This window comes from Rattus norvegicus, chromosome 1, assembly GCF_021556685.1.
Source record: "Rattus norvegicus strain SHRSP/BbbUtx chromosome 1, alternate assembly SHRSP_T2T, whole genome shotgun sequence".
Taxonomy (NCBI): domain Eukaryota; kingdom Metazoa; phylum Chordata; class Mammalia; order Rodentia; family Muridae; genus Rattus; species Rattus norvegicus.
Genome location: NC_141534.1, coordinates 123,623,557 through 123,649,814, shown reverse-complemented (window position 1 = coordinate 123,649,814; position 26,258 = coordinate 123,623,557). Strand labels below are relative to the sequence as shown.

The 26,258-nt window shown below is 37.7% G+C and overlaps 1 long non-coding RNA gene across 4 annotated transcripts in view; it reads left to right on the top strand.

Moving 5' to 3' along the window:
• Window positions 1-26,258, top strand: part of LOC148007680 (uncharacterized) — a 104,776-nt gene that overhangs the window by 16,314 nt on the left and 62,204 nt on the right. The window contains exons 2-3 of one of the 4 annotated variants that reach the window (XR_015646632.1): window positions 4,130-4,226; window positions 11,302-11,420. This is a non-coding gene — a long non-coding RNA (uncharacterized LOC148007680). Of the gene's footprint in view, window positions 1-4,074; window positions 4,227-11,301; window positions 11,421-15,077; window positions 15,165-26,258 lie in introns of those variants that run through there. The other 3 variants (XR_015646634.1, XR_015646630.1, XR_015646640.1) reach the window with 3 other exon arrangements.

Sequence of the window (26,258 nt, the reverse complement as noted above, 5' to 3'; positions counted from 1 at the left end):
GTGTGATTACTTAAGTCATGCAGCAGGTCCTGTTCAGACAAGAGGCAGACAAAGATGCCTGTCAAAGCACCCTAGGACTGGACTGCAAGGCAATGTAGCAAACAAGGTCAGCTCTCTCATATCCCCATAATTTGTTTCATAGAGGTGATTTCTTCACACTAAATATGGCAAATTCATTGTAAAAGAAGATTATTCTATACATCTCAAGCCTTTGACTCTGAAATGTCAGATCAGAAACCTATCAGAGCAGGACCTGGCTTCCTTTGTCCTGTCCTGTGTTGTGTTTGCTGCAGTGCCCCTCACCTTGAGCTGTCAATCTGCCCTGTCACTTCAGATAAGTTCTCTTACAGGGTGAATATTAGCATTTCAAAGAGCTGAGAGTATTGTGGATTATTGGTGTGTGGGAGTAATGGCAGTCAGAAAAATATAAAGGAATTTAAGTTCGTAAATGGATTTTGCATAAAAATTACATCCATAAATGAAGTTACAGTGGTATCTGGGTATCTGCCATAGACTGAAAGATTTGAAGGAATAAAAAACACTTGAGAGTTAACATACAGATTATCATCAGAGGGAAAGCACACAATAGATCACGTGGATTGCACCTCCAGTTTCTGAATAGTTAGTGGTATCAGGTAAGAAAGAGTTTTGATGTTATGATAGTTCCAATAAAGGATAAGTGTTTCAGAATGGCTGTAAGAAAGAGTAGTGGGCAGAGTGAAGTTGGGTGTGTGAACGGCAGGCATGTGGAAATATATATATATATATATATATATATATGTGTGTGTGTATGTATGTATGTATGTATATATAAATATACATGCACAAAAACACTTACAAACATACTCACATGACATACAATGCATAGAGTAGTACAGAACGATAAACCATTCTCTTCTGTGATCACATAAGGTGATCCAATTTCAATGTTTTGACAATGCATTAGTGTCTTTTTAATTTTGCCCAGATTCAACAATAAACTGGTGGATTGGAAATAACTTTCTTTGGCTATGTAGTCTATACTTTGCTTTCATCCTCTGATATGCATGAATTTTATAAGATATGCAAAATAGAATGCACATTTGGGTTTTGGTTTTTTTTTTTTTTGGGTGGTTTGTTTGTTGGGGAGTTTGGTCATCCTCCATCGGATAAATCCACAAGGGTGTGTTGTTGCTTTTGTTTCTGTTTGAATTATTTCTGGTCTTTTTTGGAATCGCATTTTGTTTTTCTTTATACAATGGTGTATTTTAATTGAAAATTGATTTTTGTCCAGTTTTTCATTTCCATTCTTATTTATTTTATTTATATCATGATTAAATTTTTCCTTTTTTAACCCTTCCCAGTTTCTAAAAACCTCCCCTCCCTTCCAGATCACTTCCCTTTCTGTCTCTCATGAGGAAAAGAACACTCAAGGGATAACAACCAAACATTAACAAAATGAAATATAATAAGATATAGTAAGAACATATTGAAGGTGGACAAGGCAATCCAACAGAAGGAAAATGAGCAGACACAAGAATCAGAGACCCAGTTGTTAACATACTCAAGTATGCCATAAAAACGCTAAATTGAATGCTCTCAGATGTGTGCAGAGGCAACAATGCAGACTAATAATAGGTTTGAGACACAGATTTCCTCAGAGGCTTATCCTATTCTTTTACTCATTGTATTTTGTTTTTTATTACAAAATGTTGTTTGTGTTTAAGATTTAAAAAATCTTAAATTCAAGACTATGTTGATCCAAGTCAACAGCAGTCTGACCGTTGGCTAAGATTCTTGCTTCTAAAGAGGTGTTAATTAATACAGATATAACAGAGTGGCAACATTCATTACAGTTTTGTTACTTCAGCTATGTCATAGAATAATTTGAAATCTGCCATGCAGATACCACCTGAACTTTGTTCATTATTCAAGTTTATTTTACAGGGAATTTTTTTTGTCTCTATCTAATTTTACAACACTATTTTTTAATTTGTGTGATGAACATTATTGGTAATCAAATATAGACATATGTAATATATGTAATATTTTATATAACATGGTATATGACATATATTATATCACAATATGATACATAATGTTTTATAAATGATATTGTTTCTATAGCTTGTTAAACAATGTATTTGTTATTTCAGGACATGAATTTTCATAATTTTTTATACTGCTACATGGCTGAATGTAATTATCAGAATTGTCAGGTTCATGATGCCACATTTAGGAACTTTTATGCATAAAATCATATCATATTCAATGTAGTCTCCTAATACTATGCTGAATAAGACAGGAAGAATAAACTTCCTTCTCTTGTTCCTGATTTTAATAAAAATGTTTTGAGTTTATCACCATTTAGCAGGATGATCCCTCTGATTTTGTTGTATGTTGTTTTATTTCTCTGAAATATGTTCTGTTTATCCTTACCAGTGACCACATTTCTAAGGAAACAGGAAACTTGCTACTCTGGTAGCCATCTATGACAGTAAGGATGTGTGCATATAGGGTTGGAATATTGAGAAGCCCTCCTTCTTCCTTTCTTGAATATTTCCTCAGTCTTTTGAGGGGCACACATGTAACCCTAACTTTAGGAGGCAATGTTTACAACAGCCGTGCCATTTATAGAGACATCCGATAGCATTTGTTCCAGTCCTCTAGCTTTTACCCATCTGGGGACTTTTAGAATCCCCAACTATGTCTGAGTACTGACTGTTGCTTATTCACAGTCCTTTATGTAAATATGTATCATTGTGCTAACAAAACATTAGTAATAAAAGTGTTATCTATGTAAATAATCAGCAACACATACCAAAGGACATAGCAGAAATATTTATAAAGGAATTTGACAAAATGATGATTTAGAAAAACAATGTCAGTGTGTTCTTTACTAGGGACTTTAAAATCCTTGGCTGAGTTTATTGATCATCATTGTACTATCATTCATAAATTCTGTTCTGTAGAACTGGCCTCACTTCTAATTAATAATGTGGTTGGTTAAGCACAAAATTCTTTGTACATTTGCGATGTTAATGCATTTTACCTGGCCATTCATTATTGTAGCATATAAGGATTATTAATGGATAAGAAAGCCATTATTTTTTTCTTAATGGAGCCTGAATAGTGTTTTAGAGCATTATGAAAGATAACCACCAGGGAAACATTCCTGAGTAGCACAAGGATGAATCCTCTGTGTCTAGCAAAGAATGTTTATTGTGTGTATACCTCATGACCTTATCACGAAATCTCCTGGAGCGCACTGAGGCTCTTTCCCATTTTCTCTTTTGTTCAATTATATCTGCTTTTTTATGTTGAGAGATACAGCATTAGGATTCATAAAATTATTGTCAAAATACATTTGAGTTCATATGATTTGCCTGTCTACTGCTTTCAATAAAACCTTCCATAAGTGCGATTTCTATAATCAATTAGACTCCACAATATTAAATTAATTTATCCTTTAGGAACCTTTCTATATTGGAAATACCTTCATGGTTAGAGATGGCAGATCATGTTTATTTATTTCCCTCAGTAGTGGGAGTCAATTCACTTTACTCTATGGAAACCATATCATGATGTCATGTTCTATGTGAGATCATATGTGAGTTAGTCACGTCTGTTTCATCTGAAAGACATTGGTTCTTTGTTACATTCTTTCCATTACCAGGAGCTCTCAGTTTTCTCCCAAGAAAAAGATTCATGAGAGGTGAAGGGAGAGTATTAATAGAGAATTTGCATTTACAACTGAGTTAACACATTTCTCTTAATCTCTACACAGTGTTCAGATATGTGTCTCTGCCTTTGTTTCCACCAACAACAGATTGCAGCTTCTGTGATCATGGCTGAGTAATATACTTATTGAAGGGAAGAACAGAATATCTTTAGGATTCTTTAAATTGGTATATTGCTTTTGCAGAAAAATGGTGTTTGATATTTCCCTTGGTCCACAATCTACTTATTTCTCTTTTCTTGGACATATGAGGTATGTCAGGAACATGTCTCATGGACTGGGCATTAAATCCTTTCATGTAATTGTTACTCTCATCACATTTGTACAACTATTGCACTCGTGTACACTGTAGCCAGTCCACCATTGTAAATTAAAGATTTCAGCTATGTTCACCTTTCCTTTTCTCCTCAGGAAGTATGAATAAATTTTCCAATCCATGAACACTATCTGGAAGGGGTGAATACTCCAGTTAGTCACCAACTTAACTTCTTCATGTTCAATGCGATAGGTAAGTGTTGTTTCATCAATATGGTTCTGTCATCTGTTTTTGTAAACCAACCAATGATGTGGATAGGAATGTAAGTTGTTTGGGAGTTTCTGTGTGATCTCAGTCATCAAAACCCAAATAGATGTAACACATACATGGCACTGGAGGGTATTTTGTTTGTGAGAGATGGCAGTTAGGTTGTACTCTCCCCATTATTATATGATGTGTTTTAAGAATATAGCATTAACATATTATATATTAAGGAGCCTCTACTGTAATACTTTTCTATAACATTCTTCAGATAGTCCACAGATTCTGGTGTCCCTTACCCCACTTTCCTCCACTTCTGCATTTAATATTCCCATTCAACTACCACATTACACCACATGTCTCCAGATTTAATTATGTTTTTAGTTATTCAGGAAAACCTTCTATAATTTCTAGTTCCTCACTCTATATCTTACCACTGAGGATTTAAGGATTCTTACATGCATTAGTAAGGAATAAAACCTAGGGGTTGGGGATTTAGCTCAGTGGTAGAGCACTTGCTAGGCAAGGCCCTGGGTTCCGTCCTCAAATCTGAAAAAAAAAAAAAAGACAAAAATAACAAAACCTAAGAAGCAATTTTAAGTGATAACATCCTAAATTTTTCTTTGGGGTTCTGAGTACCTCACTCAGGATGATTTTTCTCACTCAGGATGACTTTTTCATAGTTCTATTCACTTAAATAAGAGTTCCATGATTTTATTATTTCAAGAAGTGAGTTACATTTCATGGAGTTAATGTACCATATTTTCATTATTCATTCAATTGTGTGTGGACACAGTGTTGAGTGATATCTGGGTTAAGAAGACAAAAGACCAAAATGTGGATGCATAAATCCTACATAGAAGGGAGAACAAAATAATCACAGGAGATATAGGAAGGGAGGGACCTGGAAGGAAGAGAGGAGGGAGAGGGGAAAAGACAGGACAAGATCAGGTATTGGAAGCAATAGAAGAAAAATACAGAAAATCAGGAAACTGAATAGAAATAATTAGCAGTGGGGACTGCAGAACTGGTGGTATCTCCTAAAAATTCCCGGTCGCCAGGGAAACAAGAGGCTCCTAGGACCAAACAGGGATGTCTTTAGCAAAAGTACCCCAAAAAGGGAGATAGAACCTCTAGATACCACCTGCAGTAGATAGGCACCCCCACTAGTTGAGGGATGGGGCCACCCACCAATCTCAAATATTTTAATCTAGAAATGTTCCTGACAAAAGGAAAGACGGGCCCCAAAATTGGAATAGAACCTGAAGGCAAGGCCATTCAGAGACTGCCCTATCAAGGAATCTGTTCCTTCTGCAGACACCAAACCCCAACCCTTCTGCTGATTTCAAGAAGCACTTGCTGACAGGAGCCTGGTATGGCTGTTCCCTGAGTGGTTCTATCAGCACCTAACCAAATAGATGCAGATATAGCTAATCATCAGACTGAGCCTTGGAGACCCCAATGGGATAGCTAGGGGAAGGACTGAAGGACCTGAAGGCGATTGCAACCCCATTGAAAGAACAATATGATTTAAACAAACCAGCCAGAGCTACCAGAGTAAACCACCAACCAAAGAGTATTCCTGGAGATCCACGTGGCTATTGATTCATGTGTAGCAGAGGATGGCCTTATCTAATATCAACAGGAGGAAAGGCCCTTGGTCCTCTGGATTCCTAAGACCACACCTAGGATGATGCTAGAGTGATGAGGCAGGAGTAGATGAATGGGTAGAGAGGCACGTTCATAGAGGCAAAGGGAATGTGGAGAGAAGGAATGGGATGGGGCGTTGTGGAGGGATAACAAATAAAAGGGATATCATTTGAAGTGTAAATGAATAGAATGATGAATTAAAAAATTAATGACAAGTAACTTGAAAAATTCTTTCAATGTAAGAATGACCATGTCATTTTCCTCAGAATCCAAGGAGGTAGCAGTGCTCTTGACAGCCCTAGATCCAGATTCTTCCCACAGTTATATCCATTAGTTCTCTCAGATCACTGCCAAGAAATATACTTGTTTTCAGTAAGGCCAGAACACTGGGTCTGTACTATGTGGAAATGTACTGTATGATATAAAACATTCAGCACAAATGGTGGGTCCTGTTTACCTCTGAATGCATGTATGCCTCAAAACTACCCATGCCGATAGTTTATTCTTAAAAGTTTTTTTGTTTCACATCCGCATATTGTACAAATCAGTTCCTTGTTAAAGCAACCACTGAAGCCTCCTTCTAGGATGATTACACTAAAAAGGCTTCAACCTCTAATACACTATTAAACAATTAAAAATGATCAGTTCAACTTGTCTTACCATATTAAAGATTTTTTGTCTGCAATTTTATATTAATCTTTGATAGGTTATGTTTTTTTCTATAATAAAATTAATCCTATTCCTGAAGTATTTATTTCCTCTCTTACAAACAAATATATTTGTTTTCCATTGGTGTCTGTAAGGCTCAGTCTGATGATTGACTCTATCTGCATCTATTTTGGTTAGGTCCTGATAGAATCGCTCAGGGAACAGCCATACCAGGCCCCTGTGAGCAAGTTCTTCTTGACATCATATATATATATATATATATATATATATATATATATATATATATATATATATATATATATATATATATATATATATATCATATATCTTATACCACAATTCTGAATTTTTGCAGCCTAGTAGTAATGATTTTCACTTTTTGTATGTTACCTTCAGGCCGTGTAATATATTTTTTGTTAAATTGTACTAAATCTTTAGTCACTTTCAGTCCTTGGATTTTTATAATATTTCCCTAGTCATACTTACTACTCAAATGTTATTTTTTGATAGCAAAGCAACAATTTCTCCCCAAAAAATGGAACTAAATATCATATATATGTAAAGACATAGGTAAAATATAGTTTTCCCATTGCCTGGCAAATCACCACGTCCCAGTGTGGAACTTCTTTCTTTGACTTCATATATGAACTGAACTAAGAAATTCTTGTTTCAGAACACTCCTAAAATATTTTGGTTGCAAAATCAGAGAGGGTAGTTAAGGAAATAAATATTGTCAACTAATAATAAATAATACGTTTGTGATCAGAAGTCTTCCAACTTCTGTCCATCCCTGGGGTTCTAATTAATCATCCTTTTCAGTCACAAATTTTCACCAAGAATTCTTGTATATATTTTTGTCAAGACCTATAGAGCATTCAAAGCCAAAGTTTCCAGTTGTCTCAATAGCCAACTATAAAATAATAGATTTAACATTTTTAGAAAACACATGAGGATGAAATAAGTATTACAAATATTCTCTCACAAGCTCATAGATATTGTCTGAAATTTAATTTTTATTTAGCTACAGGACTGCTTTTAGAAGTAGTCCTCTTACTTTTTCAACCTTAGTCCTCTCACAGTTTTATTTTCCTCAGAGAAATGATTCTCTATACTATAAACCTGCTTACAAAATCACCCATATATCACAAGTGGATGATTAAAGCATTGTTTATAAAGTTCAAATTTTAAGTACTTAATCCTAAGACTGCTCTCTCGCAAGAAAGTAACTCATAGATTAAACAGAAATTTATATAACACCTAAGTTCATTATTTTCCTATTTTAGAGTTTTTAAAAAGAAACCGGAGCCCAAAAAATGATTAATTTCAATATTGTTTTCTATATTATTTTATGCATTTCAAAAATTTGAGCTCTCTTTTTCAAGTAAGACCCACATATGGTTAAAGGAAATATCATAAAATTTACATAGTGTATTGGTGGAAGCAATTTGGAATCATGATACATTACTCACTTTGCCTTTACTGGTATCCTTCCTTCATGCAAGGTCACAGAAGCATTAATGTATATCATGATGGTACTTTCTTCGATATGCAGTATTTTAATTATTTAATAACCATGAATCCATGGACAGAACCATCCAAAAGGTTTATGGAATCTATCAACTATTTTGTATATGATTATTTCCATGCCACATCGTTTTACACAGAAAATACCATATGTGCTAAAACTGAAAATTGCATATATCAACTTATATAATATAAATAAGAATCCCTGCCTTCCCATTTAAACAATAAAATATACCTATACATTTTATGCAAGGGTATGCAAGATTTTCTATTATTTGAATATTTTCATGGTACACAAATTTATTGGTATGATTATGAATTATGGATTGATTTAAATCAGTAAGACTTAGCATGGTAATAGTGGTCACTGTGCAAGTAGTATGAAGGCCCTGTTTAGTTGCAGGATCCTACTACAGAAAACTGTGCCAATTATAGGTTTCCTTTTGGGACTCAAATCCAACTAAAATGTTGGTAATTCTCATGATAGGCAGTTCATCACTGTATCAGAAGTATTCATCGTCAGAAAGTATTTCCAAGCTTGACAAAGTGGTGATTATACTTCTTCTGCAGTAGCCTGCTTCATTTAGTCTGGTACTATGAAAGCTATCCACTAAGGTACACAGTAGAAGCAAGCTTATTGGTCAATGCTCGATACATTCACTCTGTTCTTTGACTTAACCATGTGTTGACCTCAGCAATAGGGTCTTACTCTCAAATTCTGTATGGTAACCAAGAAGGTTTGTAATGGGATGGACTGTATGCGAATTTTCTGGAAAGTAAATTCAAAGTAGACATCCCAATCTGGCACTGGAAAATGTACTTGCCTGGCTATAGTGTCCTCTGGAGAAACCATTGTCTTATTACTAGTTAACCTTATTTGAAAAAAGTATATATATATATATATATATATATATATATATATATATATATATATATATATATATATATATTGTGTGTGTGTGTGTGTGTGTGTGTGTGTGTGTGTGTATGTGTGTGTGTGTGTAGAGAAGCCCCTCTTGCAGAGGCTTGATTCCATATGCCTTTCTCAAAACGACTTTAGGGATATTTATCCTTCCTCACATTCACTTCTCACATCTCAGCTTTTACTAGCATCACCATGTAGTTCAGTGGTTTGTATATGGTTGGCCCAGCTAGTTGCACTATTTGGTGATGTAGTTTTGTTGGAGTATGTGTGTCCCTGTATGTGTGGTCTTTAATAACCACATCTTAGCTACCTGAGATTCAATCTTCTGCTTGCTGCCTTCATAATGTAAGTGTAACTCTCAACTCTTATAGCTCCATGTCTGCCTTAAAACTTCTATGCTTCTACCTTGAAGATAATAGACTGAACCTCTGAACCTGTAAGTCGGTCACAACCCGATATGATCTTTATAAGTTTTGCATGGTTCATGGTTTCTGTTCACAGAATTAAAAGCCTTATTAAGACACTTAGTCTGTCACTAGTTTCCCTTCATATTTATACAATTGTTTTTTAAAAACTCCCCTATAATGAAATACAGACCCATGATATTATCAGTTTCCTGACGTGTATATTTATTACAAGAACATATATATATATATATATATATATATATGTATGTATGTATGTATGTATATACATATATATATATGAAAATCATTTTTAACTTTCTAAAACTTAATTTTATATTTTAATTCTTCCCTTTACATTATGCTCATTGTCCCCCTCCCAAATCACCACCCCTCCCACAAACTTTCCTCTATTCTTCCTCTCCCCTTCTGAGCAGGTGAGGCCTGCCTAGGCATCCTCCCACCCTGGCAATTCAGACAAAGGTGTTGGCTGTTGAAGCCTGACAATTTGAGTTTGCTCTCTAGAATATGTACACATGCACATGTAGTGAACTGACAATCCAAATCTTTCTGTAACCTTTACATGTGGTCATGGTGCACACACACACACACACACACACACACACACACACACACAATCACACACACACACACACACGAGGTAGAAAATAAAGTTAAGTAAGTTAGGGGAAAAATAACTTTTCTTAAGTGTATATTTGAAACCCTTAGGTCTTGGTGGTTGAGATGAGGAGACGCTCAAATACAGGGAACAGGAGAGGAATAGGGAACAGGTAGAAACTTGGCTATTGATTGGCAGATGGAGCCTGTTTGGTCCATGAGAGGTAGATCTGAGTGTGTTTCCTGGAGCGTATCAATTTACAAAAGAGATGCTTGTTAATACCATGAACAGTGTTTAAACTGAGCTTAGGGAAGACAAAAGTCTTTTGGAGAGCAGAAGGAGAAAGAAGGACTTCTTGCTAGGAGAATGAATAGGTATAAATTTAGTATAATGAAAAGCATTTTTAGGTGTGCATTAAAAAGTCAATCAAAATTTGATGTTCTTGTGAATTTGATTGTTGATCACATGAATTTAGTGTATGAAACATCAAGTCTGTAGATAGAAGACAGCCAAAGGGAACTTAAATTTGTAACTTTTATAGATGATAGTTTAAATATAGCATGAGATACAGTGTAAGTATATATTTAGAAGACAATCAAAGGAAACAAAATTTGAACTTGTGATTATTAAAGTTGGGTCATATAGTGGAATGTTTTACTATGGTCAGGCTAATTTATCAAAACTCCCTTGATAAGAATTAAAATTTTAAACTGTTAAAGTCCTAATACAACAATGACATAGTAAGGGGAAGAAATATGAAATATTTAGTAACTGAAAACTGAGGTTAGGTAAGGAATTAGCAGAAGATTTCATCTGTGTAAGTTCATCTGAACTTGTATATCCTTTACCATGAAGTCTATGAGCAAGGCAAACCTTTGTATTTTAATAACAGATCTGATATCCTTAATTAGTTAGTGAATAGACTAATGACCAAATATATTAGTGGATTACCTTGGGGTAAGGGACTAGTTGTCTGTTTTTAGCTGTCACACTTTCATTAGTTAGCTTCAATGTAATCACAAATCTGGGAAGAATAAATTATAATCTAGATTTAATATATTAATTAAAATGACATAGGTTAGCCTGTAGATCATTACCTAAACAGTTTTTCCAGGTCCCTGGGTTCTCCATCACAACTCATGCAAAGGTAGTCTGCCCATCAGGCTTGGAAGATGAGAGGCTCTCCAGTAGAGAAGGAATTTTGGAGCAATGACTCACCTTGTCCTAGGCAATATGAGACATTTAATTCTCTGGGTGTCCTCTGTTTCTCTACAGATTAGGGTGAGCCCTGGCAGCAGGCAAGAAAATGACCTCATCTCTCATAGTGGCCATTGTACCGCAATCCAGGTAGAGACACTTGTCGTTCTGACATCATCTTGGAGATCTTGTGCCAGGTATCTGTGAGGATTTGGAGGTCTCTATCTGTCCTAGTAAACTTAAACATTTCATGTTATAAAAAGCAGATTTCTGACACGATTGAGAGGATCTGTTAAATATATATGAATTAGACAATCTATGTCTGTTTTTAATTATTGGTTCTGACTAGTATCAAGGAAGCACAGAGATTATGACTTAATGTTTTCAGTAATAACAGCATCAAAACATTGGCTAAACAGATATTTAAGGCAGTGATCATATTTACTGTTGTAAATCTTTAAATGAGTATTAAAATTATTTACCACAGCTAGACAGAAATAGTATGAAACCTTTATCTTTATTGTTAAGTGTCCATGGCATCTTTAATTCAGGCCGTTCTCGTAATGAGAGATGTCATGTGAGGAATACACATAACAAAGATGGCAAAATCATGGGTTGCCTTCATCCAAGATGGTGCTGTAGCTATAGCTCCACTGGTGTTTGTTATATCTCTGAGCTGAATGACAGTTTCCTGTAGAAGCATGGCTATGTATCAGCAGAGGAAAACATGCAAAGATACAAATAGACATGTTCTGCTGGTGGCCAGGTCATTATTTTTTAATGTTAGGAGATTTCCTCCCTGTCACTTCAAGCAGCCTCTGCCACTGTGCGGTTCCAACCAGCATGATCTAAGCAGTGCAGTCTAAATGGTGGTGTGGCACATCTGAGGCAGGCCCATGGAGCATGTCTGCTCCTCCTTCTCACGACAGAGCTGGCTTAGAGGTAGGGTATTTCAGAATGGAAAGAAATAAGAAGTAAAAAATTCCAAGGAGGCAGAAATTTAAGACTTTCTGCTAGACCAAATAGCTGTCAACAGCAGTGAAACAAGACCTGGAGAGATAAAGGTTCAGGGAGTAGAGAGCAAGGTAGTTGGATCAAGGAATAAAGTGGTTGGGAGCGAAGGTGGGCAAAATCCTATACATAGAAACCTTCCATTTTTCACATTGCTGGTGAGAGTTGTAAAAGTTTTTTCAATGTGCAGTTAAGAGGCCATTTAGAGTTATTACCTTTCAGGTATTGGAAACAAATTTGGAAGCCTTTAAGACCAGGAGACATCCCAATACAGAGGTTAAAAATAGCAATGAAGCCATTATCTTTGAGTGAGAATAGGAGTTATTAACCTTATTACTTCCAGAAACCCAATGATAAGTTAATAATTAAGAATGGAATGGTCAACTAGTGTAGTTTGTCAGGACAGTAGGAGATAAACTAGGGGTTGAGCTGTGACCAACACCTGAGTTGTGGAGCCAGTGCCAAAGGTAGAATGATTTACCTAGGCCTAGTATTTTTTATCAGTGAGAGAGAAACCATCATAGGAAGAGAAATAGAACTCACCCAAGGGTAGAGGTCCTAAGAGGAGGAGTCAGCTAGAAAGGCCAATCTTGTAGGCTATGAATACCTCTGCTGCCAAGGAAACTAGAGGGGGTGGATGTGAGCTGAATAGAGACCAGTGGCCTTTTATCCTGACTAATGTGTGAGTGGTGGGAGGACTTCTTTTGTGAGTGGTGGGAGGTCGTCTTTCCAACTTGCCCCTGTTTGGGAAGAAAGGAATATCAAGAAAATGGCTGGAAAGTGTGTGAGGTGGCAGGAAATGTGAACCTGCCAGTTTGCAAAACGAAATTAGTACACCAAATGCTGTGTTTTATAAATCCAAGGATATATTTTTATGGAACACAGTTTTGTGTGATGGGATTTCTCAGCAGACCCATGCAGAGGCATCCATTCCTCCAAGGTAAGAGCCATAAGATGGGTCTAGTGTAGAATAGAGTTGTTTAGGGTCATGGGAAGTGTAGGTAAGAAAACAGTAGAGACAAAGTAGAGGGTGGATATAAGGGGAGGAGGAGGCTAGTCAGGAATACATCTAGGAAGGGGAGATGTAGTAATGGAGTGGGAGAAGAAAGTCAGGAAGAAAAAAAGGCATAGAGAGAGTGTAAACACTCCCTTTTATATCTAGCCAGGCCTACCTGGCAGTATGTAGGTAACGATTGGGTAGGACCTAGAAGAAATGCTAAGGTGCTACACATTTATTAATTCCTTATTTATTTCCTATGTAGTCTTTAACTTGCAGAAAGGATATTGCTAAGTCATATTTTTATTTACTGGAAAATTATTGTGTAGGAACATTTAAAATCAGAAGCCTTTCTACATTTTTATTCTCATATTCAGCAGGCATTTATATCACCAAGGATTAAATGTGCATAGAAGAGACTGAGTGATGTTTCTGCTTATGAAAACAAGGAGTGCTTTACAAGATTTCCAAGAAATTATACCAGGAATTTTGAAACTACATGGAACTGCATTTCTGAAGAAATACACAGACTTTGGCATCAATATACTTCTACATTTTGTTCCCGAACAAACACACACACACAGGCACACACACACACACACACACACACACACACACACACACAGAGAGAGAGAGAGAGAGAGAGACAGAGAGAGAGAGAGAGAGACAGAGAGAGAGAGAGACAGAGACAGAGACAGAGACAGAGAAATATAAAGGGAGACAGAGAGACAGAGAGAGGCAGAGAGAAGAATATACAGACAGACAGAGGCTGAGAGACACATAGAGAGAACGAGAGAAACAGAGAGAAATATACATAAATGATTAAAAATAAAGTGACTGGGAAACCTGGGAATTTACCAAGAGTAAACAAAGAGCCCTACTTGAGAGACACGATACGGGATGCCTAAAGGTATTGGATTGTAGAGTTCAAGGTATTCAACAACATAAAATCGGATTAAGAATCCCTTGCACTTGCAGAGTTGTAATGTGTTAGTGGGCCCACTAACAGTGCTATCTCCACACTCTGCTATCAGATGTCTCTTTGGTGAAGAACTGCAGCTTCGATGGCACTGTGTGCCTTCTGTTTTACCAGGGTTCACGTGTCTATTTGGCCTTGAAGTTCTCTGTTACCTTCAAAAATGCCACTAACAAAACTGCATTTGTCTCATTTATTCAACTGAGCCAATATCCAGAGACCTGGAGAGAGTCTTTGCCAACATCTTTCCGGTAACTGAATCTCCAGAGCTGAAGGGAAAAAATGATGATTTTCAGATGCTCGAAGGGAACCTGATGTTGGAAAAAGACTCCTTAACCATTAAATTCACCATATCCATTATCCATGTTGCTAAAATAAATGTAGTGATTGAAAGCATAATAATGAATCTAGGTATCCATGGTGTCACCTGACTTTCCATCTAGCATTTAAGAAGCCAAAGCTGTTGATCTCAGAGTTCAAAGCATGTCTATTCTAAAATGTGAGGTACAAGTCCAGAAAATTCTAATGAGTAATACTCTGTTTTAAAAATAAACAAAAAAAGTAAATAAAAATTATATCATAGCAATGTTTTTTAAAACACGAGGGAAATAAACTTCATTACTGAAAGATAAACCAATTATTTTATTAAACAACAAATATTTTGTACATGGTAAGGTTTTCACTTACATGAACACATAGGAAAGTTTAAAAATCCACCTAATCAAGTAAATCCTGAATAGTGCAGAATGTTTTAAGGGAGAATCTATTATTCCTTAATCATTTCTCATCATAGTACTTCAAGTATAGAGAGCTTTTGTATGTTCCCTAGTTTCGGTTATGTTTTTCCTAAGCACTCTTTCTTTCCTTTAGAAATCTAAAGATGGCTTCCTGGTTGCTGCCGCTGCAGAGAGCCCCTGGGCAGCACCCCACGAGCGAACCTGAGCCTCGGGACCACAGGTAAGACCAAATTTTCTGCTGCAAGAAAGCTGCCTGGTGAGCTTGGGACACACGGAAGCAGAATTTCTCTAGGAGGCACGGTCTGTGTTTACCGGAAGTCCCACACCCGCGGATCCCGGCCCGCAGCAGCTCTCTGCTCCCAGACCCGGTGAGAGAGAGACCCAACCGCCTGGTCAGGTGGGCACTCCTGAGGCTGCAGAGCGGAAGAGACCACCAACACTGCTCACCCCTGCCCACATCCCTGGCCCAAGAGGAAACTGTATAAGGCCTCTGGGCTCCCGTGGGGGAGGGCCCAGGAGCGGCAGGACTTCTGTGCCTGAGACACTGCCGGAACCTGAAAGAAACAGACCGGATAAACAGTTCTCTGCACCCAAATCCCGTGGGAGGGAGAGCTAAACCTTCAGAGAGGCAGACAAGCCTGGGAAACCAGAAGAGACTGCTCCCTGCACACACATCTCGGATGCCAGAGGAAAAAGCCAAAGACCATCTGGAACCCTGGTGCACTGAAGCTCCCGGAAGGGGCGGCACAGGTCTCCCTGGTTGCTGCCGCTGCAGAGAGCCCCTGGGCAGCACCCCACGAGCGAACCTGAGCCTCGGGACCACAGGTAAGACCAAATTTTCTGCTGCAAGAAAGCTGCCTGGTGACCTTGGGACACGGAAGCAGAATTTCTCTACGAGGCACTGTCTGTGTTTACGGGAAGTCCCACACCCGCGGATCCCGGCCCGCAGCAGCTCTCTGCTCCCAGACCCGGTGAGAGAGAGACCCAACCGCCTGGTCAGGTGGGCACTCCTGAGGCTGCAGAGCGGAAGAGACCACCAACACTGCTCACCCCTGCCCACATCCCTGGCCCAAGAGGAAACTGTATAAGGCCTCTGGGCTCCCGTGGGGGAGGGCCCAGGAGCGGCAGGACTTCTGCGCCTGAGACACCGCCGGAACCTGAAAGAAACAGACCGGATAAACAGTTCTCTGCACCCAAATCCCATGGGAGGGAGAGCTAAACCTTCAGAGAGGCAGACAAGCCTGGGAAACCAGAAGAGACTGCTCCCTGCACACACATCTCGGACGCCAGAGGAAAAAGCCAAAGACCATCTGGAACCCTGGTGCACTGAAGCTCCCGGAAGGGGCGGCACAGGTCTTCCTGGTTGCTGCCGCTGCAGAGAGCCCCTGGGCAGCACCCCACGAGCGAACCTGAGCCTCGGGACCACAGGTAAGACCAAATTTTCTGCTGCAAGAAAGCTGCCTGGTGAACTCAAGACACAGGCCCACAAGAACAGCTGAAGACCTGTAGAGAGGAAAAACTACACGCCGGAAAGCAGAACACACTGTCCCCATAACTGACTGAAAGAGAGGAAAACAGGTCTACAGCACTCCTGACACACAGGCTTATAGGTCAGTCTAGCCACTGTCAGAAATAGCAGAACAAAGTAACACTAGAGATAATCTGATGGCGAGTGGCAAGCGCAGGAACCCAAGCAACAGAAACCAAGACTGCATGCAATCATCGGAGCCCAATTCTCCCGCCAAAACAAACATGGAATATCCAAACACACCAGAAAAGCAAGATCTAGTTTCAAAATCATATTTGATCATGATGCTGGAGGACTTCAAGAAAGACATGAACACACTTAGGGAAACACAGGAAATCATTAATAAACAAGTAGAGGCCTACAGAGAGGAATGGCAAAAATCCCTGAAAGAATTCCAGGAAAACACAATCAAACAGATGAAGGAATTAAAAATGTAAATAGAAGCAATCAAGAAAGAACACATGGAAACAACCCTGGATATAGAAAACCAAAAGAAGAGACAAGGAGCTGTAGATACAAGCTTCACCAACAGAATACAAGAGATGGAAGAGAGAATCTCAGGAGCAGAAGATTCCATAGAAATCATTGACTCAACTGTCAAAGATAATGTAAAGCAGAAAAAGCTACTGGTCCAAAACATACAGGAAATCCAGGACGCAATGAGAAGATCAAACCTAAGGATAATAGGTATAGAAGAGAGTGAAGACTCCCAGCTCAAAGGACCAGTAAATATCTTCAACAAAATCATAGAAGAAAACTTCCCTAACCTAAAAAAAGAGATACCCATAGGCATACAAGAAGCCTACAGAACTCCAAATAGATTGGAACAGAAAAGAAACACCTCCCGTCACATAATTGTCAAAACACCAAACGCACAAAATAAAGAAAGAATATTAAAAGCAGTAAGGGAAAAAGGTCAAGTAACATATAAAGGGAGACCTATCAGAATCACACCAGACTTCTCGCCAGAAACTATGAAGGCCAGAAGATCCTGGACTGATGTCATACAGACCCTAAGAGAACACAAATGCCAGCCCAGGTTACTGTATCCAGCAAAACTCTCAATTAACATTGATGGAGAAACCAAGATATTCCATGACAAAACCAAATTTACACAATATCTTTCTACAAATCCAGCACTACAAAGGATAATAAATGGTAAAGCCCAACATAAGGAGGCAAGCTATACCCTAGAAGAAGCAAGAAACTAATCGTCTTGGCAACAAAACAAAGAGAATGAAAGCACACAAACATAACCTCACATCCAAATATGAATATAAAGGGAAACAATAATCACTATTCCTTAATATCTCTCAATATCAATGGCCTCAACTCCCCAATAAAAAGACATAGATTAACAAACTGGATACGCAACGAGGACCCTGCATTCTGCTGCCTACAGGAAACACACCTCAGAGACAAAGACAGACACTACCTCAGAGTGAAAGGCTGGAAAACAACTTTCCAAGCAAATGGTCAGAAGAAGCAAGCTGGAGTAGCCATTCTAATATCAAATAAAATCAATTTCCAACTAAAAGTCATCAAAAAAGATAAGGAAGGACACTTCATATTCATCAAAGGAAAAATCCACCAAGATGAACTCTCAATCCTAAATATCTATGCCCCAAATACAAGGGCACCTACATACGTAAAAGAAACCTTACTAAAGCTTAAAACACACATTGCACCTCACACAATAATAGTGGGAGATTTCAACACCCCACTCTCATCAATGGACAGATCATGGAAACAGAAATTAAACAGTGATGTCGACAGACTAAGAGAAGTCATGAGCCAAATGGACTTAACGGATATTTATAGAACATTCTATCCTAAAGCAAAAGGATATACCTTCTTCTCAGCTCCTCATGGTACTTTCTCCAAAATTGACCATATAATTGGTCAAAAAACGGGCCTCAACAGGTACAGAAAGATAGAAATAATCCCATGCGTGCTATCGGACCACCACGGCCTAAAACTGGTCTTCAATAACAATAAGGGAAGAATGCCCACATATACGTGGAAATTGAACAATGCTCTACTCAATGATAACCTGGTCAAGGAAGAAATAAAGAAAGAAATTAAAAACTTTTTAGAATTTAATGAAAATGAAGATACAACATACTCAAACTTATGGGACACAATGAAAGCTGTGCTAAGAGGAAAACTCATAGCGCTGAGTGCCTGCAGAAAGAAACAGGAAAGAGCATATGTCAGCAGCTTGACAGCACACCTAAAAGCTCTAGAACAAAAAGAGGCAAATACACCCAGGAGGAGTAGAAGGCAGGAAATAATCAAACTCAGAGCTGAAATCAACCAAGTAGAAACAAAAAGGACCATAGAAAGAATCAACAGGACCAAAAGTTGGTTCTTTGAGAAAATCAACAAGATAGATAAACCCTTAGCCAGACTAACGAGAGGACACAGAGAGTGCGTCCAAATTAACAAAATCAGAAATGAAAAGGGAGACATAACTACAGATTCAGAGGAAATTCAAAAAATCATCAGATCTTACTATAAAAACCTATATTCAACAAAATTTGAAAATCTTCAGGAAATGGACTATTTCCTAGACAGATACCAGGTATCAAAGTTAAATCAGGAACAGATAAACCAGTTAAACAACCCCATAACTCCTAAGGAAATAGAAGCAGTCATTAAAGGTCTCCCAACCAAAAAGAGCCCAGGTCCAGATGGGTTTAGTGCAGAATTCTATCAAACCTTCATAGAAGACCTCATACCAATATTATCCAAACTATTCCACAAAATTGAAACAGATGGAGCCCTACCGAATTCCTTCTACGAATCTACAATTACTCTTATACCTAAACCACACAAAGACACAACAAAGAAAGAGAACTTCAGACCAATTTCCCTTATGAATATCGACGCAAAAATACTCAATAAAATTCTGGCAAACCGAATTCAAGAGCACATCAAAACAATCATCCACCATGATCAAGTAGGCTTCATCCCAGGCATGCAGGGATGGTTTAATATACGGAAAACCATCAACGTGATCCATTATATAAACAAACTGAAAGAACAGAACCACATGATCATTTCATTAGATGCTGAGAAAGCATTTGACAAAATTCAACACCCCTTCATGATAAAAGTCCTGGAAAGAATAGGAATTCAAGGCCCATACCTAAACATAGTAAAAGCCATATACAGCAAACCAGTTGCTAACATTAAACTAAATGGAGAGAAACTTGAAGCAATCCCACTAAAATCAGGGACTAGACAAGGCTGCCCACTCTCTCCCTACTTATTCAATATAGTTCTTGAAGTTCTAGCCAGAGCAATCAGACAACAAAAGGAGATCAAAGGGATACAGATCGGAAAAGAAGAGGTCAAAATATCACTATTTGCAGATGACATGATAGTATATTTAAGTGATCCCAAAAGTTCCACCAGAGAACTACTAAAGCTGATAAACAACTTCAGCAAAGTGGCTGGGTATAAAATTAACTCAAATAAATCAGTTGCCTTCCTCTATACAAAAGAGAAACAAGCCGAGAAAGAAATTAGGGAAACGACACCCTTCATAATAGACCCAAATAATATAAAGTACCTCGGTGTGACTTTAACCAAGCAAGTAAAAGATCTGTACAATAAGAACTTCAAGACACTGAGGAAAGAAATTGAAGAAGACCTCAGAAGATGGAAAGATCTCCCATGCTCATGGATTGGCAGGATTAATATGGTAAAAATGGCCATTTTACCAAAAGCAATCTACAGATTCAATGCAATCCCCATCAAAATACCAATCCAATTCTTCAAAGAGTTAGACAGAACAATTTGCAAATTCATCTGGAATAACAAAAAACCCAGGATAGCTAAAGCTATCCTCAACAATAAAAGGACTTCAGGGGGAATCACTATCCCTGAACTCAAGCAGTATTACAGAGCAATAGTGATAAAAACTGCATGGTATTGGTACAGAGACAGACAGATAGACCAATGGAATAGAATTGAAGACCCAGAAATGAACCCACACACCTATGGTCACTTGATTTTTGACAAAGGAGCCAAAACCATCCAATGGAAAAAAGATAGCATTTTCAGCAAATGGTGCTGGTTCAACTGGAGGGCAACATGTAGAAGAATGCAGATCGATCCATGTTTATCACCCTGTACAAAGCTTAAGTCGAAGTGGATCAAGGACCTCCACATCAAACCAGACACACTCAAACTAATAGAAGAAAAACTAGGGAAGCATCTGGAACACATGGGCACTGGAAAAAATTTCCTGAACAAAACACCAATGGCTTATGCTCTAAGATCAAGAATTGACAAATGGGATCTCATAAAACTGCAAAGCTTCTGTAAGGCAAAGGACACTGTGGTTAGGACAAAACGGAAACCAACAGATTGGGAAAAGATCTTTACCAACCCTACAACAGATAGAGGCCTTATATCCAAAATATACAAAGAACTCAAGAAGTTAGACCGCAGGGAAACAAATAACCCTATTAAAAAATGGGGTTCAGAGCTAAACAAAGAATTCACAGCTGAGGAATGCCGAATGGCTGAGAAACACCTAAAGAAATGTTCAACATCTTTAGTCATAAGGGAAATGCAAATCAAAACAACCCTGAGATTTCACCTCACACCAGTGCGATTTGCTAAGATCAAAAACTCAGGTGACAGCAGATGCTGGCGAGGTTGTGGAGAAAGAGGAACACTCCTCCATTGTTGGTGGGATTGCAGACTGGTAAAACCATTCTGGAAATCAGTCTGGAGGTTCCTCAGAAAATTGGACATTGAACTGCCTGAGGATCCAGCTATACCTCTCTTGGGCATATACCCAAAAGATGCCTCAACATATAAAAGAGACACGTGCTCCACTATGTTCATCGCAGCCTTATTTATAATAGCCAGAAAATGGAAAGAACCCAGATGCCCTTCAACAGAGGAATGGATACAGAAAATGTGGTACATCTACACAATGGAATACTACTCAGCTATCAAAAACAACGAGTTTATGAAATTCGTAGGCAAATGGTTGGAACTGGAAAATATCATCCTGAGTGAACTAACCCAATCACAGAAAGACATACATGGTATGCACTCATTGATAAGTGGCTATTAGCCCAAATGCTTGAATTACCCTAGATCCCTAGAACAAACGAAACTCAAGATGGATGATCAAAATGTGAATGCTTCACTCCTTCTTTAAATGAGGAAAAAGAATACCCTTGGCAGGGAAGGGAGAGGCAAAGATTAAAACAGAGACTGAAGGAACACCCATTCAGAGCCTGTCCCACATTTGGCCCATACATATACAGCCACCCAATTGGACTAGATGGATGAAGCAAAGAAGTGCAGACCGACAGGAGCCGGATGAAGATCGCTCCTGAGAGACACAGCCAGAATACAGCAAATATAGAGGCGAATGCCAGCAGCAAACCACTGAACTGAGAATAGGTCCCCTATTGAAGGAATCAGAGAAAGAACTGGAAGAGCTTGAAGGGGCTCGAGACCCCAAAAGTACAACAATGCCAAGCAACCAGAGCTTCCAGGGACTAAGCCACTACCTAAAGACTATACATGGACTGAATCTGGACTCTGACCCCATAGGTAGCAATGAATATCCTAGTAAGAGCACCAGTGGAAGGGGAAGCCCTGGGTCCTGCTAAGACTGAACCCCCAGTGAACTAGTCTATGGGGGGAGGGCGGCAATGGTGGGAGGGTTGGGAGGGGAACACCCATAAGGAAGGGGAGGGGGGAGGGGGATGTTTGCCCGGAAACCGGGAAAGGGAATAACACTCGAAATGTATATAAGAAATACTCAAGTTAATAAAAAAAAAAAAAGAAATCTAAAGATGACTATAAATCTCCATTATGTATCCCCGTTGCCCCGGAAATACATTAATTTTACTCCTAACTGATTTCTAAAGAGCTTGTGAAGATCCCCTCTTCCATACTAGCAATAGGAAAGCCTAAAGCTCGTCACTTCCTCCTTATGCCGTTAGCTTTAGAAAAGATTTTGAATCCCTGGAGCCTGGAAACATGCACACATGTGTGACTGCATGGTTGTGCTGGCTCACAGGCACAGACTGGGGTTTGGGACTGTGATTAATCAAGTCAGTGCAGCAGGTTCAGTTCTGAGAAAAGCAGTCAAAGGTGCCTGTTACCTCCACCCTAGGAATGATCAGCAAGGCAGGGCAGCAACCACGGTCAGCTCCCACTTTGATCCTGTGTTTTTTAGGTAGACATGATTTTTGCACATTAAGTGTTTCAAATATGTAGCAATTAGAAAATTATTCTATATATCTCACGTCTTTGAAGGATCAGATCAGAAAACTATTACATGTGTACCTGACTTCATTTTTTCCTGTTCTGTGTTGTGTTAGCTGCAGTGGCCCTCCCCTTGAGCCTGTGCCCTGTCACTTTATCTGAGTTCTCTTACAAAGTTAAAACATTAACATTTCAAAGAGCTGACAGTATTGTGGATTATTGGTGTATGGGAATAATGGCAATCAGATAAAAAAAGAACATTTGTGTTGGTATACAGGTGCTGCATAAAAATAATATTTCTACAGGTATTTAAATTAGGTTTTGCCACACCCTGAACGATATGAAGGGGAAAAATCACTTGAAGTTTAATATACAGATTATCGTCAGAGGGAAACCACGGCACTAGGAGTTCTTACACTATGATACTTATAATAAAGAAAAGGGGTTTCCAAATTGGCTTTAACAGAGGGTAGTGGAGAGTAAATTCAGATGTATGAAGTCCCAAAATATGGAAATGTGGGATATCTTTTACACTACACACACACACACACACACAGGATATATATATATGTGTGTGTGTGTGTGTGTGTCTGTGTGTGTATGTGTATGTATATGTATATGAATATGTATATGTATACATATATGTATATGTATATGTATATGTATATATATATGTATTTATAACAGTGTTACAGAATAATAAACTTATTTTCTAAGATCTAATAAGGTAACCTAGTTTGAATGTTTACAGTCCTTTATTTTCCTTTGATTTTTGTTATTTATTAGTATTTCTTAAATTTTGTAATGTTGAACAAATTCCACAATAAACTGGCGGGTTAGGGATTACATTCTTTGGATATGTTATCTTTTTTATTTTGGCTCTGCCCCCTGAATGATTGAAATTTATGTGATAGGAAAATAATGTGCTAATTTTTGGTTATTGGCCATTCTTCATCAGAAAAATCAACAATGACGTGAATTGTCTTTTTCTTTTGTTTGTTTGTTTGTTTGCAGTTGATTTGTAACTGTATTTTTCATTGAAATGTATCGTATTTTATATTTTCATTGAAAATTTATTTTAATACAATCAACCATAATTGCAGTTTCCTTTTTTTACTCCTCACAGTTCCTCCCCACCTCCATTCCCTTCTGTAACTAATTCCTTTTTTTCTTTAGAACCACGCATCCCAAATTATAACAACCAAGCACAATGAAATGAAATATAATAAGATAAACAAAAACCATGATACTGAGTGTTGACAAGGCAACCCAACAGGAGAAAACTTGCAAAAGAAATAGGCAGAAGAATCAGAAACCCACTTCCTAACATATGTAGGAATCCCATAAAAACACTAAATTGAATTTTATAAGATATGAACAGAAGACCCAGTGCACGCAATTATAAACTCTTGAACACAGTGATCCACAGAGACATGTCATATCCTTTATGTCATTGTATTTTGTTTTCTATTTCAAAATGTTGTTTGGATTTAAAATTTTAATGTATTTCCAAAGTAAAGGACTGTTGTGACTAATGCCAACAGCACTTTGAGGGGTCTTGAAGGTTTTTGCTTCTGTGTTGATTAATATAGATATAGCATATTAATACCAAACCACACACTTTTGTTATTTAGCTATGTCATATAAATTTACATCTGACATAATGTCTTCTTTTTTTTTTTCCGGGGTTGGGGACCGAACCCAGGGCCTTGCGCTTGCTAGGCAAGCGCTCTACCATCGAGCTTAAATACCCAACCCATGACATAATGTCTTCTACAACTCTTTTATTATTCATGTTTTCTTTATACAATAATTGTGTTTTTTGTTTCCATATAACGTTACAGCTATATTGTTTTAGTTGGCATGGGTATTACTGATTACTACACTGAATAAGTGAATTCCTTTTGTTAGAATGGCAATTTTCATAAGAATAGTCCTGATAATCCATGACCATAAAAGACATGTCAAGCTCTGTTTTCTGTTTTAATTTTCTTAAATTTGCAATTCTTATACCTTACATTTTCATTGTAAACTTTTGAATTTTCTACAGTTATCATATATAATATATATTGTATGTACACATACACACACATATATGTATATACATACATAAATGATACTTTTCATAACATGGTGTTAATATATATTTATAATATATTTAACAATGTTGCACATAAATTTATAATATATATGTATTGTAAAGGATAGTGTGTCTATTATTTCTTTCTCAAAATATTTATTACAGAAACATTATTTTTTCACTAACTTTTAATCCTGGAACATTACTGAATGTAATTACTAGCACTATGCAGTTTCTGGTTATATATTTAGTACCTTTTTCTTATAGAATCCTATCATATTTAAATGATAATGAATTGACTTCTGCTTTTCTTACTCCTACTGCCTTTATAACTTACACACTTGTTGCTTCCCTAAGATTCCTAATATTGTACTGAATAAGACATGGAATGTGTCCTTCCTAGTCTTGTTTCTGATTTTAATGAAAATACTTTGAGTTTCTTCATTTACTAGGATGCTAGATCTGAGTTAGTCCTTTCTTGCCTTAATGCTGGAATGGGTTCACTTTATCCTTACCAGTGACCACATTTCTAAGGAAACAGGACACTTGCTTCCCTACTAGACATTTACTCCAATAGCAATGTCTGCATTCATGGTTGGAGTTTTGAGAAAACCTTCATCCTCCTTCCTTGAATTTGTCCTTGGTCTTGTGACAGGTGTACCTTTAACTGTAACCATTGGAGTTCATATTTACAAGAGCCATGACATTTATAGAGACAACATTTCACAGCATTTCTCTAATCCTCTAGCTTTATTTAATTTCTGCAACTTTTTCTTTAATATTTCTTGATGCCAAAGCAGGCTGTTTGAGATGTCCCAACTGCGGCTGAATAATAATAGTCCTTATTCTCAGTATTTTTAGTAGTTATTCATTCTATTGCTAATCAGCACCCACTATAATAAGAGTCTTATCTACTCAAAGAATCATGAGAATGTAACTATGGAAATAAACAGAATAGTTAAAAGGGTATTTGACAAAATGACCATTTAGGAAAATAATATTATTATATTCTCTGCTAGGATCTACAAATTTCGTAGGTATGTTTGCTGCCAATGTTGCAGTACCATTCCGGAATTCTCTGCTGCAGAAAAGGCATTGATTCTAATCAAGAATGAGGTTGGTTACTTGAATAAGTAGTATTACCAAAATTACACTACAAGTGCATTTGACCTGGCAGGCCAATAATTTAGCATTTAAGGTTTATCAATGGATAAGAAAATTATGAAGTTCTCCCCTGTACTTAGAAAATACAGAGTCATCTTCTAGCACTATTAAAACTATCCAGCAAGGAAAGTTTCCAGTATAGCTTAAGTTTGATTTCTCAACGTGAAGCAAATAGAATGTAAAGTCTCTGTAATAACACGGTCTTACCATGATGCTAAATAAGGCTGCCCTCTGCTACACATATAGCTGGAGACATGGACTCAGTTATTATACTGATTGTTTGGTACTTGGGGGCT